A 16,576-nucleotide genomic window follows, 5' to 3' on the forward strand; every position below is an offset into this window, starting at 1 on the left:
GCCATTTCCCCCACCCACTACCAGTAAGGGAAAATGTCCGAAGGAAGCTAAAACGCTGCTTTGTGTGTTCAAATACAACACGGGGTGAGCGTAAAAGGAAAGAAACTGCTTATGAGTGCACAAAATGTGAAATGTGAGTAGCACTTTGTGTGTACCCGTGTTTTGAACACTATCATACGTTTGTAAAATTCTAAAAAAAAAAACAAAATGTATGAATTTATCAAGTTGTAGATCCAAAAAATGCATTATTATGATATTTTGTAAGGTTTCAATACATTTTGAATGAAAACAACAAAAATTTTTTCTTTACTCTCTGGAGTTCATTAAGGATAATTTTGCTTACTCTAGTATACACTAGGTAGGATGACGGTTATAGCCGTCAGTACTCCCCAACAGGTTAAGCTCATTAGTCTTTGATTAAGGCTATTTAGTTTGTGATCTCTTTGGTGGGTCATTTATTCTTAAATACACATACATGTCCACATATTCCAGACACATTGTACATAAGGTCTATCATCATCATATTTATATCATTTATAGACACGATTAAACCACAAGAACTTAAGTTTCTCGATCAAAAGTTCTTTGAATATGTATATATATATATATTAGTTATAAAATATATTTTTCTATTATTTTAAGAAGCAAAGTGTCATTACTACGCAGTTGTCCTGTTGTCTACTAGATGGCAGTACTAAATAAGATGTGGACTCTTCCGAAGCTTACCTATCGTGCAGTATTTAACGTTCTGGTTGGCTTATCTGTGTAAAATACCGCAATAGACTGTCGTTAACATTACCCTCTACGGTGTAACTTTCTCGATGACCACATTTTTCTAACCTCCTATAAATTGCCATAATATTTAACCCTGGAAGTGTCTATCAGAATTTCTGAAATGTCAGCACTTTTCATGCAATTTGAAGGCTCTCACGGTAAAATTCATAAAAAAATGTTTTTTTTTTATTTAAGTATAAATTGTTATACATCAATGTTTTTGTTATAAAACGGAGAATAAAACTAAATAAGTTTTAATAGGAAATTTTAAAAAATTTAAAAATTATGCCATGTATCGTGACTATAATTTTATGTGTGAAAAAATTATGTTACATAAAACTATCCTCATCTTACAAAAATTTAAGACGAATAGAACATGTAGGATAGCCAAATTGTAGTAAATTTAGTTATAAACACAAAAATATATAGTTTTATTGGTTAAAAAATAAAAAAAATTGATAACAATTATTATGTTTATTCAGAAAAGTGCAAATTTGCCATTTTTCAGTTGCTAGGCAACACAATGAAATAAGTACTATCAAACAAATATTCAATATGTTTCTTGCCCTTTTTTATGTTTGATGGTATAGAGCAATATATAAAACAGTTTTTAACATTTTAGAATTGAAGAAAAAAAACAAAATATATTTACTCTAGGTTATTGGTTTTCTCACTCTGAGTCACTTGCTTCTTCTGACAGTACATCAGATTCCATGAGAATATTATAGATATCACTAGATCCACATGGATCAGCCATTACTAGTTTTAAAATGAAACTAATTATATTAAAACTGGACAAAAATCACGTATACACACTCCCGAACAAACAAGAAATGATTTGATTACAACCGGCAATCTCCGCTACACAGATACGAGCCCAATGACAGCTTATAAAGTTAGCTGGTTGCCACCTAGATACAGCACAAAATATAATCAAAGACCACTAAACATTAAAAGCAACTCATAAGCAATAGGTTGAAATATAATTTAAAGGTCTGTGACCGGTAATATGCATTTTATCGGTATATTACGAATGAAATGAAATGATTTATTAGCCCAATAGAACATTACAATGTTATAAGGCTCGTCAAGAAATAATAACACTAAATACTAAATAACAATTAAAAAAAAAATACTAACTACAACACAAGTAACATATAGCTAATACTAGGTGGTATGATATTTCACATCTTAATTATTTTCTGGTGAATTCGGGCGAAAATCGTCAAAAGTATAAATTTCAGTTTGAAGCATGTATTCTTTAATAGTTTTTTTGAAAGCCTTTAATGTAGGAATCTCTCTCCATGCTAAAGGTAATTTGTTAAAAAAATGCTGACTATTGTAAGAGAAAGATGTTTTATAATGGGTTGAGATTAACTTAGAAAAATCTTTGGCACTGGCAGCGGAGGTGGGCACTGCTCTTCTGCAGGAAAATGATGAGCTTCGGCAACAATTACATGTAACAAAGTTTGAAAAATCCTACTCTGAATTAGAATTGGAAGATCAATTAGAAGAATCTAGCAAACAAATTAAAAAATTAATAAATGAAGCAAACGAGAAAGAAAAGGATCTTATGATGAGAATTGAAGTCTTAGAAAATAAATTTAAACAGGAAAGGAAAATTAGAAACGAGTTGATTCACCAGAGTGATACGGAGAAAACCGAATTAAAAGCTAAATTAAATTATTTTGAGAAACAAAACAGAAATTTGGAAAACTTCAACCTGGCAAATAAACAAACTGAATATTTGGAGGAAAAATTGAAACAATGTAATATGGTAAACCTTGAATTGAATACAACAATTTCTAATCTGAAAAATGAGATCCAAATTTTAAAATATCCATGTAAGACATGCATCAATTACAAAGAAGAAAATTACATGACTGAACGTTTGAAAGTTTTTGAACAAGAAAACCAGTCTCTTTTAATTATTAATGAAGAAAATCAAGTTCTACAGAAAGAAAATGAAGCCCTTAAGAATGAAGTGACAAATCTTCAAACTGTTATAAAAGTACTACAAGCAGATAACAGAAATGAAGATCCTACACCTCCAAGCAAGGAATCTAGTTTTACTGTTCCCCGCAAAACTTTTAAAGCAGCAGCTTTACCTAACAACAGTAGACTCATAGAATTGAAAAATAGTTTTAATATTTTAAACAAAATTGACAATGGAAACTCAGAGACATTAAATGTTTTCAATATGAGAGACTTTCCCCCACTGTCAACTAAAAATACAACTTCTACAGGTATTGAATCTCTTAACAATATTAACACTAATAAAAAGAAAGAAACACAAAGAACCTCTGCACATAACACAGAACTCCAAAGGAAAGTGTTGATTCTATCAGACAGTCATGGTAAAAACTTGTTTAGAGGGGTCCAAAGTAGATCATTCGATAATGTGACTGTGATAACGAGACCTGGAGCTCCACTACAACATGTGACTAGTGACATTGAGCAGCTTACACATGATTTCACCGCTAACGACTATGTAGTGGTCATTGGAGGAACCAATGATGTGGGAAAAAAACAACCTAATAGCATCGTCAATCAACTTAAAGAAGTACATTCTTTTACTAAACATACAAATCTCATACTGGCAACCTTAACAATGAGACACGACAAACCACATTTAGATGAACAAATTTCACACATCAATGATAACTTGATGAAATGGTCTACTGGTGCTGAAGCTGTCTCTATACTGCCTCTTCACAGACTGCCTAGACATTTCTACACCAAACACGGTCTTCACCTCAACAAGCTTGGGAAGGAAAAGATTTGTCAAATGATTGTTGGAGCTACGAGAGAAATGAGGCAACATCGTATGGTATTAGAGCAGTGTGTAACATCACTGAGTGTGGCTGCTGAGCTCAAAAACCCTTCAGCAGATATCGTATTGCACCAGGTACCCCAAACCCCCATCACTAGTCGTGCTGTACTTCATGAACTAATAGAAGAAGATCAAGTGTCTCAAGCCAACAGAAACCCAATCATCACCAAATCTAGCAAAATTAAAATTATACAAGAAGATATGAGTAAAGTAATAAAAGAATTCAGAAATGACCCTAACACAGCTTTCAGCCATTGTATATCAGCGGATATTGGATCGGACAGACACATGACAGCAGGCGTTGCAGTAGTTTTTGGCAGAAACTTTGGCAAGCCATCAACCGCTCATCTCTTAAATTCCCACTTAACCTACCAACAAGAAAAGGGCAAAGCTGGTATTTATGGTCTCGTTACAAAGACAAAACATTTTGAGAAACCAACCTCTGCAGACTATGACACAGCTTTCCATCAATTCGCTGCAGACTTCATAAATAGAGGACACAAACAGCTCATTTGTTCACCAATGGGCTGTGTTAGGGATAACATACAACTGGAACATTTCTTATCAAATCTCATAGAATTTCAAAAATCCTCTGGAGTAGATGTCACAATTGTGTCTTATGAAGAAAGATCAACAAGAAGATTATACAATGGTTTAGAGCATCCTGATTTTATGAAGAGGATGGAAACCATCATCCAACATCTTCAAGGACATTCCATGATGACAGCACAAAAAGAAGAGCCTTCAACATCATCTAGAAGAGCAAACCATTGTGTGAATTCTTTTGATGACTGCATTATCTCATGTCCAACAAACCCTTTCGATGAGCAGAATCTGAGCGAAGTGAGGTTAGCTACGCCGAGGAACCAACCGTTTGACAGTCCAAATAAAACATTGGAAACTACTTCACCGACTGAGACACCTTTGGACTGCAGTGCAGATCCACCATTAGATATGTTAGAAGAAGTGGCCAGTGAAAGTGGAAAAATTCATGGGCAATCTAGTGTTATTGATTTATGTTCTTCTCCTTTAGGTTTAAACTAATGTTTTATGACAATGAAGACGCTTCTGCATCTGTTTATAATAATCTTAGTATAGATGTTAATAAGGTAGAGACCAATTTAAACTCAATGTATTTTAATAACAATAGCAATAATACTTTTGGTAATGACTATTACAATTTAAACAACAATCTAAACGGCACTCAACTTCAATCTCTTAAAATACTACATCACAATGTTCAACATTTATCATCACGCCTAAACATATTAAAAATTAATCTAGAGGAAATTCAACCTGATATTGTCGCAATATCTGAACATAAAATGACCGAAACAGAAATTACTTATTTAAATGTACAAAATTACAAAAAGTGTTCCTTTTTTAGTAGATGTCATTCATTGGGCGGTGGTGTATTGATATTAGTTAAAAATTGCATCAAGAGTAAAAAAGTATCAATTCCTGCCATACAAAATCTTTTGATGGAGAAAGAATTTGAATGCTGTTTATCAGAAATAACTGTAAACACATTTTCATTTATCTTGGTATGTATATACAGATCCCCCCAACAATGCTTACTTGAATCTTTTTTTTTATAAATTTGATTTCCTTTGTGATTTATTGTGCAAAAAATACAAAAATATCCTTATTGCAGGTGACTTAAACATAAATGTTTTGAATAAGGATAAAACTTATAATGCCTTTGTTAATATTTTACGTTCTTATGATCTCGAGTATAAAGTAGATTTTCCTACCCGAGTTACATCAGAATCTGAAACTGCAATAGATAACTTTATCACTAACATTAAATGTAAAAAGTTAAAAATATCGGGTATAATAACACACTTATCAGACCATGATGGACAGTTGTTGGAAATTTATGGTTTGGAAAATGAGTTTGGTCATAAAACTAAAAAATACTGTAGGAAATTTACGAAGGCTAACACAGATTTATTTTTTAAACTTCTGGCACACGAAAATTGGTTAGATGTTTATCAAGCTACTGTTGAAACTAAATACAATGTTTTTTATTGTAAATTTGCTTATGCCTTTGAAACTAGCTTTCCCAAACTACTAACAATAGAAAAAAATAACAATGTTAAATGGATTTCAAATGATGTAAAAATTAAAAATGATGAAATTGTGAAACTTGAAAAAGAGTATAGATTGCTGAAAACCGAGTTTTTAAAACAGAAAATTAAACAGTTAAAAAGAGAAGTTAAATTGCAAATTGATAATGAAAAAAAACAGTTTTTGGATAATAAAATAATGAATTCTACAAATAAATCAAAATCTACATGGCAAATTATAAAATCTGAAGTTGACAACACTACTAAAACAAATGAAAATATACATATTGTTGTAGAGGGCAAAACTGTATCAGAGCCAAACCTTGTCAGCAATATTTTTAATGATTATTTTGTAAATGCTGTAGATAATTTAGTAATTCCAAACATCCAACCTAAAATTGTTAGTGAGTTGTCCTTTAAAACACAAAGTTCAAGAAAATTCACTTTTGAATCTGTTAATGAAGATGCAGTAAAAAAAATTGTTATGACTTTTAAAAATAAATTTTCAACTGGTATTGATGATATTCCAATGGCTTTGGTAAAACAATCGTTCCCGCTCATCTCCAGGCCACTCACGCACATTATTAATTCATCATTAATTTCTGGTTTTTTCCCATGTCAATTAAAAATTGCTAAGGTAATACCTCTTCATAAAAAAGGAAACACAAATGACCCATCAAGTTTCAGACCTATATCATTGTTACCCGTATTCTCAAAGGTTTATGAAAAAGTAGTTTATAACCAGCTTATGAAATATTTGGAACTAAATCAGTTACTTGATAACGAGCAACATGGTTTTCGACCAGGCAGATCCACAGCTACAGCAAGTGTTAAATTTATTGAATCGATTATAGACTCAATTGACAGAAATGAAAAAGTTATTGGAATTTTTCTTGATCTTACCAAAGCATTCGACAGTGTGTCACATGATGGGTTGCTCAATGTCCTTAGTGATTTTAATATAAAAGGCAAGGAATACAATTGGTTTAGGTCATATTTGAAGAATAGACAGCAGTGTACTCAAATCCAACACATTTTAAACTATGCTGGAAGTCAATATAATTACATTAGAACCTATTTTTCAAAATTTAAAATAGTTAAACATGGCGTTCCTCAAGGTTCTATCCTGGGCCCTCTTTTATTTCTCTGTTATTTAAAGGGGCTCCCTGGGACGGTTCCAGGTGGAGGCTCAATATGCCTTTATGCTGATGATGCAAGTATTACGGTTTCAGGTAATAAACAGGAAGACATTGAGCTTTTGTCTTTTTTAAACCTTTTAACTGTTAAAGATTTCCTGAGTTCCAAGAATCTCTTGCTAAACCCAAATAAATCAAATTTTGTATCGTTCAGTACTAAACAATCAAGATTACAATTTGAGCCTAACATATATTTAGAAAATTCAAAATTGAATCAAGTAGACAATACAAAGTTTCTTGGAATAATATTAGATCGGAATTTGGGTTGGGAGAAACATGTTGATTATGTGGTAAAAAAAATGTCCTCCGGTCTATTTGCTTTACGCCAAATGTCAAGGGTGTGTAGCATTGAGACATTGAAAGCCATCTACTTTGCTATGGTAAATTCCCATATGTCTTACAATATAGGAATATACGGAGCCACAACTAAAAGAAATCTGGACAGAATCTTATTACAACAAAAAAAAGCTCTAAGAATAATTTTTAACCTAAAACAAAGAGATACAGTGAAACCATACTTTTCTCAACTTCAAATTTTAACTGTATATGATCTATACATTTATGAAACTGTTTTATACGTAAAAAAATACAACAACCCAATTAGTATTTTAAATCATCATGATCATAATTTAAGACGTAGCAGATATGTGGAACAACATAGGCTGAAGTTTTATGAAAAGAAAACTGGTTTCATTGGCACAAAATTTTTGTTTAACCTTCCTCTCAATATTCAAAATGAGCAAAATTATGAAAAATTCAAAAAACTACTTAAAAATTATTTATTAACATTATCCTTGTATTCTTTTGAAGACTTTTTTTGTTTCAATATGTAAGTAACATTTAAGTATTGTTGGGTATGTTTAGAAATGTATAAAATCCCCTTAAATTACCTAATAATTACCTTAACTAATAACTGTCTTGATTTAAAAATTGTTTTAACTTACTCTGTAGAAGGCTACATAGCCAAATCTTACTTTTTCAGTGAGTGTCAAACTGATTTTTATGTTTTAATATAGCAATTATAAATTTATATTGAGATTTATTGTGACGCTATTCTTGTAATCTGTTACATGGCTGAATAAAGAAATTTTGAAATTGAAAATTGAAATTGAAATTGTTCTGTGTATAGGAACAGGTAGAGAATAACTATTACGTGTTGTGTAGTTATGATGGGAGATAAAGGGATTGGACTGTATTCTTTTATATGTTTGAGTTAAAACTTCCATTATGTAAATACTTCTTACTGTTAAAATTTGAAGATTAAAAAAATGTCCTCTACATGATTGATTAAATTTCAAATTTCCTAGAATTCGGATTGCTCTCTTTTGAGTTTTGAAAACCTGTTCAATAAATGGTGAACTTCCCCAGGAAACAATTCCATATCTCAACACAGATTCGAAATAGCCAAAATAAATAGTTTTTGCTGTTCTTAAGTCAGTCAAGTCTCTAATTTTACGAATAGCATAACATGCTGAATTTAGTTTCCCATTTAACTGACTGATGTGATTTTCCCATCTAAGATTGTCATCTAAAGTAACACCAAGAAATTTACAATTTTTTGTAGAAGTAAGTTTACTTTGGTAAAAAGTTATTTCAAGTTGTTCTCTAAAGTTTCTAATAAAGTGAAAATTAAGTATGGATGTTTTGGAAATATTTAAGGATAGTTTGTTAGCTTTAAGCCAGTTAAAAATCAAACTAATGTTATCATATAATTTTTGAGATAGTTCAGTTTTATTGTCAGATTTAATCAAACTAGTGGTGTCATCAGCAAAGAGAATTAATTTGTCAACCCCGTTAGTGTCGATTGCACTTTAGAAATGACCTCATCGACACCAAATGGGTTGACCGACACTTCCAGGGTTAATGTAAAACATATCTGTATATAATGACTCTTTTGTATTTAAATCTCAATAGCACACGTTTTTTGCCCAGTTCAGGTCAAAACTCTGACCCTCTTTGGCAAACTTTTTGTGTAGGGATCCACTTTTGAACCTAAACTGGAAAAACCGATTTGTTATTAAAATCTGGATAACCTAAGGGTATCTAGGTGCGGCACATCACTAACCGCAAATGTCGAGATTCTGGGGTGCAAAGATAGATTGATAGGTCTAGTCTACTGCGGGAGATAACTGTCGGAGTTGGTGGGCTCCCTAAGTGTCAAGGGTTGTTCTAGACATAAGGACATGTCACCCCTGCTTGCTTTGACTGGAGAGGCTGGTACAGAGTTGGCTTCTCCTGCTTCCAAAGAGACATGACTGAGATTAATGCCCAAAATCCTTCCTCATGGATCTTGACAGGAGGCAGCCCTACCCCTAAACCTTACTCATCCTGAATATCCTGTCACTTTGGAAGCAGCACAAAGGTTCTTTTAGGATTTGTCCTCGGAGAACAACCAATTTTATATAATACAAGTTTAACCTCAGCAGTATGTTAATTCACATATTAGAACCTTTGTAGCACAAGATCATCCTTTTCCGGCTATGTCTTGTCAAATCTGTAGTTTGAAGTGTTTTTATTTGGAAATCCTTTAGGAGTGAAAGTCTTATGAAGTCAATTAATGGGCTTGATAGTGCCTTGGTTCACATTTATGTAGTGCAAGTAACTCAAAACAATAAACTGACAAGCCACGTATATGTCTGCAGTTAGTGAAATAAATGAAAATTAATTCACAAAAGTTAAAATATATCTCATAGTCTTTTCTCATATTTGTAGACAGGTAAAAGTGTATGCTAAGTATATGTTCTTATCACTCTAATCCATCAACAAGCAACAAGGATATAAACAAGATCCGTGTAGTTTTTCTTGATCCGTTATCCCTAATTCCATAAAAATGGAATAAGATTAGTTTTAGAAATAACTACCATCATTTTTATTGCACTTAAGAAAATATGGTTTCTTAAGTTGAACTTCAATAAGATGAATTTCAAGGGCTATGGAATAAATTCGTCTTACTGAAGTTCGTTTTATTGCATTTTAATACTGCCATTATTTGTCTATAGAGGTTTCTCCTTGCTCTGAGATAAATTCTGTAAAACAAAGATTTTTGTGGCCAACGTTTAGAATAAGAATCATTGTTTAAGTAACTGAAGTTATTTTTCAATGTAGGCCTAGGTTAAAAAAAAGACTGCAACTATTTGAAAAATAAAATATTCACGTATGATTAAATACAGGTACATATGGTTTTCGAAACTTATACATAACAGATCAATATTTCACAGAAATAAAAATTTGTAATCAAGTCTTGAAAAAAATCATCAATGTTTAATTGTTTACCTGCATGAATGGTTGCCATATCTCAAATGGAATCGACCTGGTTGATACTTCGTGGAATATAATTAAACAAAATTGTACTACGCTTTCATTTAAAAGAATTTTCTCCATGGAAAAACACTTAAGTACATAAATAGCTTCTCCTGCTTCTTTTCTTTCATTGACATTTCATGATCACTCTCCACCCGTGCAACCTCCTCATTATATTTTTGGGGATTGGAGGGTTGAACCATGATATCTTCATCCGTTAGAACTCCGCATACTGGTAAATCATCATTGAAGTCAACAAAATTCCATTTCTTGACCACCAGTACTTCGCTATCTTTGCTCAATTCCTGAAAAGGAATGGGTGGGGTGCGATTTCATGTCGAGACATGCGTTTGAATTACTTGTTTGTTTAGAAAACTACGTACTTTAGAGGTTGAGAGCGTAAAATATTCGTTCTGTGGAGGTCGAGACCATAAAGCATTCATCTTATAGAGGTCGAGAGCATAAAATAATTGTCCTATAGAGGTTGAGAGCGTAAAAAAATTCGCATTATAGAGGTTGAGAGCGTAAAATATTCATCCTTTAGAGATCAAGAGCGTAAAATATTCGCATTATAGAGGTCAAGAGCCTAAAATATTCGTTCTTTAGAGGTCGTAAAATTGTCCTATAGAGGTCAAGAGCGCAAAACATTTGTCTTATAGAGGTTGAGAGCATAAAATAATTGTCCTATAGAGGTCAAGAGCGCAAAACATTCGTCTTATAGAGGTTGAGAGCATAAAATATTCGTCTTATGGAGGTCGAGAGCATAAAATATTCGTCTTATGGAGGTCGAGAGCATAAAATATTCGTCTTATAGAGGTCGAGAGCATAAAATATTCGTCTCATGGAGATCGAGAGCGTAAAATATTCATCCTATAGAAGTCGAAAGCATACAATATTCGTCTTATCGAGGAATTCGTTTTATGGAGGTTCGTACTAACAAGGTTCGACTGTATAGAGGAATAAATGTTGAATGCACAGCTAAATGGTCTGTCACTTCGACAATTGGTAGGGAAAATTCCATCATCAGCATAAGGCTGAATGTCATACACAGTTCAAAATCAATGTAATAAATAACATTGCCCTCATTATGAAAAGTTTTTGAAAAATGCATGCCAATACAATTGGCTGATTACTTTGAATATCATGGTTTTAGACAGAAAAAATCTACAACTGCTATAATGTCCTTTGTTGAATACATCTATATATATATATATATTTTTATATATATATACATCTATATATATAAAAATGAATGTTTGTATGTTTGTCCTTTATGGAATCGTAAACTATTGGACCGATCATGATGAAAATTTGTACGTATATGTATTTTTCCACGGAGAAGGTTTATAAGCTATGCCCATCCCTTTCCCGATTCAGGATTCCGCCCCACTGGTTACAGAAATACCCATAAGAAATGCATTGCAGCAAACATATGTTAACGTCTTTTCAAATTTTTAATCAGCTGTTCTTTGTAAACATATATTACACTTATAGTTTTAAAGCATAGAGTAAGCTTAAGAGAAACGACAAATTTTGTTTAAACTGTTTTTGCAATCACTGTTAAACATAGACTTTACTATCCAGATAATACAATTCAAATTTGACGTAAAAATTCACCTTTAACTGCAATATTTATTTAATATAAACCATGCTCATGCTTGATCAGAAGAGTAATGCAGATATCATAATTACTATCTTACGTTAGCTACAAATATAAAGAATGTTATAAAATCAACCTTAGTTGTTTTTTTTGACAGAAGTATGGTTCTCAAAACTCCGTGTGTACATATTCTCTCGATCGAGACAACAAAGCAAGCTCAATCGTGGCATCGGAGATATAACTAATTTAATCTAAAATTTATTATAGTAAAAAAAAAAATTTACTAAGTAATATAAGGACTTCGGTTCTTAAGATTTGCGTGCGAAGCCGTGGGTAACAGCTAGATAGAGGCAGGAATATGGTACATACCTTCATAATACGCCCAAGAGGCTCACGATGGAACGACTATCAATTATCTCAGCAATGTTTAGAATGTGATAGAAAAAGAATAAGTGAATATAGTGTACTGTTTTCAACGGGAAATTGCGTGCGAAGCCGCGGGCAACTTTTGCAAAAAATTATTGAAATGCGCAGCAAAGCGCGCCGGGCCCGCTAGTATATATATAAATATAAATGAATGTTTGTGTGTTTGTCCTTTATGGAATCGTAAACTATTGGACCGATCATTATGAAAATTTTTATATGTATATACATTTTTCCACGGAGAAGGTTTATATGATATGCCCATTGATGTAACTCGCCACCAGGCGGCGCTGTGAAAGATAACAATTTTCAAAGCGCCTGCAAACTATAAACTGCAACTACGAGACAGTTACGAATATTATATAGCCAAAAACTAATTGAAAGCGCTAAGTTATGGTGTATATGACTTTAAGATAAAATTCTGGTTGAACAAAACTGGAGTGTTAGACCACTTTTTAATAAAGCACATGTAGCCATGTACGTGTACAATGGCTCTAAACATACACAGATTTTCTTGATCGGCGTTGGAAATATAATTCACTTGAACCAGAAGTGCACATACACGGGCAAAGTTTATGATAAGCGTGCGAAGCCGCGGAAAACAGCTAGTAATAAATAAAATAGATAATGATGAACAAGTAATAACTACATTTATTGATTTAACTAAAGCTTTTGACACTCTATTTTGATTGAAAAATTAAGTTTCTAAGGCATCCATCGCTGGTAAAAAAGTAGCTTTAATTAAATCTTATTTCACAGATAGGCAGCTACACATTGAAACCACATAAATAACTAAAAATAGAATCTTGAAAATAAAATCTAGAACTAGAATAATTAAATATTAAGTGCAGCAAGGATCTGTACTTGGGCCATTTTAATTTCTTTGTTATATAGGTAAATTACCACAATGCCTCGCAGAACTGAAAATTAGTAATGCATGACATAAATTTAACTGTCTGATAAAAATATTGCCAACATTTTCCCTGGAATGGAATCGGCAATAAACAGTAAGAGAACAACTAAACACATTACATCTATTGCTTAGTGAAAATAAAACCACTTTTTGTCAAATTCTCTTGTCAGAATTCCAATAACTGTAGTAGCAAATTCCAGTCAAATTTCATAATACAACATTTAGATAACAAGCTCAATTGGTCTTTTCACATTGATAGACTATGTTCTAAATTAAGTTCTGGTATTTTTGCAATTAAAAGGTTATCTCTATCTTGTACTTTAATAATGCTTAAATCTATTTATTTTGCTTTTATCCACTCACACATCTCATATGGAGTGGAAGTGTATGGGTCAATATCTCTCTGTAAATGAATAGAATCTTATCCCTTAAAAAAGCCATAAGAATTATGTTAAATCTTAATTATGCACATTGTAAAAATCACTTCACTGAAACAAGAATAATGACGGTTGTAAACCGGTCTTTACTTGTATAAAACCGTTTTGTATGTGAGAAATATTATCGGCACATTACCTAAAAATTTTGAAAAACATAGTTTTAACACAAGAAATAAAAACAATTTATAAATAATTAAACATAATAAAGAATTTTTTTTAAAGAAGCCAACTTATATAGAGCAATTCAGTTTTTTAACCACCTCCTAATTTTGATAAAAAATGAAAAAAATTAGACAAATTTCAAAAAAATCTTTAAAAGCGTTTCTTATTGAGGCTGCCCTTGACAATTTAAATAAATACGGGATAAAAACTCAAAATAATGTACTTTAGTTTTAAGTAAAAATGGATGCCATTCATGTACACAGCTGTTTATTTGACGAAAAAATATTTTTTTGAGTTGAATATACTTATTAACATAGATAAACGAAATAAAAACAGAGAGTATAATGGGATAGTTAAATAAACACACCAAACTGACTCCAAATAATTTTTATTCACCATATAAACAAGAACTATGAGACTATAATACACATTGCACTAGTTCGGCTGCACAGATATTACACCAATTATACATAGGATAATGCTCTACTATAATGGTTTAATCTTTGGCACATGTAATTCACGTAAACTTTGTTTATGTACAATATATACATTATATCACAGATATCAAAATTTAAACTAAACACAATTAGACTCTAAGTAACTAAATAACGTAAGAATAATACTGCTCTTTATCTAAATTTTATTACTATTAGATATTGTGTAAACAAAATTATGCATTTATAATTAATTAATTATTTTTACGAGTAGTATACATGTAATAATCCGTTTCTTGCTTTCATATAAAATAATGTAGTTTAAATGTTAAAATAAAAAAATGGAATTTAAAATGCTTAAACTTAATGTTTAATGAAATGGATGCAGTAGTTAAATGTGATATTTAAGGAAATTTTTTCTAAGTGTTCACGCACCTCTTACTCAGTCTGTTCTCAAAATCTAAATACACAATAATCTCGAACAAATACCATATGAACAATTTTTTTATACTTCATTATAAGTGCTATTATCTACCATCCAGAATAAAGTACAATACTGTCGTATTGGCTTATCGTATTGGGAGTGGTCGTTTTAGACTTGTATGTTAAATTCGGTTAGAATCTCCTTTTTATATTACTAACATTTGACGGAAGGATTTTGAAGAATCAGGATTTCTCCGGACATTTTCCATTGTTCAGTGGTGCAAAAATTCAATAACACTACATTTCGAGATCTGCAATCTGATCTCTTCCTCAGGTGAATAAATAACCTAAAACATAACTACGATCTAGGTTAAAGTAAAAAACATCATACCAGAGCGTGACATGCTTTTTTGAAATCAAGAACCATGTTGTGTGTCAACTCCACGCTCACTAATTCTGAAACACGCACTTAATAAAAACAAAACATAGGTCACAATAGGTTTGCACTCACCGACCAATCACATACAACTGACCAGAGGAAGATATCAGATAGCAGATCTCGAAATGTAGTGTTACTGATTTTTGGTATTACTGAATCCGAAAGGCAAATGTCCGAAAAATCCTGATTACAAACATATTAATACAAATATCATATTCATTGAAATCTGGTGCCATAGATTCACTTGTTTCCTGCTTGGTGTATTATACATGGCATTATTTTATAAGATTTGTCTTTTTTTACTCAGTTTGTATCCATTTTGCTTTTCTTGGAATTGATAGGAGAATTCCCTATAAGAAAGAAATTGGTCGTCAGCCAAACTAATTCTGGTAGAGGTCGAAACAGGAGGGTATCGAAAGGGTTAAAAATATAAAACGATAATTTCTTTTTCTGATCATTGTTTTAACTGCACACACTTAAACCAGCCATGAGACTCATAAATAAGTGTTAAATCATCATCAGCTAACTGTGTTCTCGGTCTACTTTCAGTTTCTTTATCAAACTTTCTGACAATGATATACTATATCTTTCTTTTACATTACAGTCCAAAACAGTAGGTGTGCTGGTGGCCGGTCTAAGAAGTTGGACTTTGAGCCTGAGTTAAAGATAGAGCAGGTTCAAATCCTGTCTGTGACGTAGCACTTTTCATCAGTACTATTGACCTTGTACTGTATCGACTCTCCCCCTTATTCTGTTTGATGAGATCCTCGCACAGGCCAGTGGCCTATGAGGACGGGCAGAATAAGGTTTAGGTTTTCCTATATCGTTTTTTTTTTCAATTTGTTTTTGTAATTTCACGGAAAAATTAAACACCCTAAATGTAGCAACCATTATAAACTTAATATTTTCATTAAAATTAAACAAAATAAATTTAAATAACTCTTAAATACATTAAACAAAAATCACCCACTAATGTATCTCTATGTACATTTATATATACATATGTTGTACCCAATTTACATTAAGCCAAATAATGTTTAATTTGGTTAATATTTTATAGAATAATTGAAAATTTTTGTAATCAGGAATGTAAAAGAGAAGAATAAAGCAGTTTATTTTATAAATGAGGGTTTAATAAGGTCCCAACAAGATGATAAGTGGTATTTACTCTTTAATGAATTCAGCTAAAAGTTACTCTCTCTCTCTCTCTCATGGTGCAAAACGGTGTTGTTTTTTAATCGAAATCATGTCAATGAGTGTTTATTTTATAAACAATGTTTCCTTTTCTGTTGAGCCTAAAGAGCATTTGAATATTTTTTATGCTTTTCCATACTTGATCAAAATGTATTTAAATCTCCAAATCTTTCCTATAATTTTAAATCTTTTAGCTTCAACTTTTACATTTTTGTTTCAACTTCAAAATTTAGTCAACTAAACAATTTTTGTGCAAAATAATCTATTTCTATATAAAATTCTAAGATAATGTCTTAGATTCTGTACATGATGCTCATAATGATGTGATTGTAAACAAAAAAAACCCAGAAGAACTATATTTAAATGAACTAAACAATCA

The sequence above is a fragment of the Homalodisca vitripennis genome, chromosome 4, assembly GCF_021130785.1.
Source record: "Homalodisca vitripennis isolate AUS2020 chromosome 4, UT_GWSS_2.1, whole genome shotgun sequence".
Classification (NCBI taxonomy): Eukaryota; Metazoa; Arthropoda; class Insecta; order Hemiptera; family Cicadellidae; genus Homalodisca; species Homalodisca vitripennis.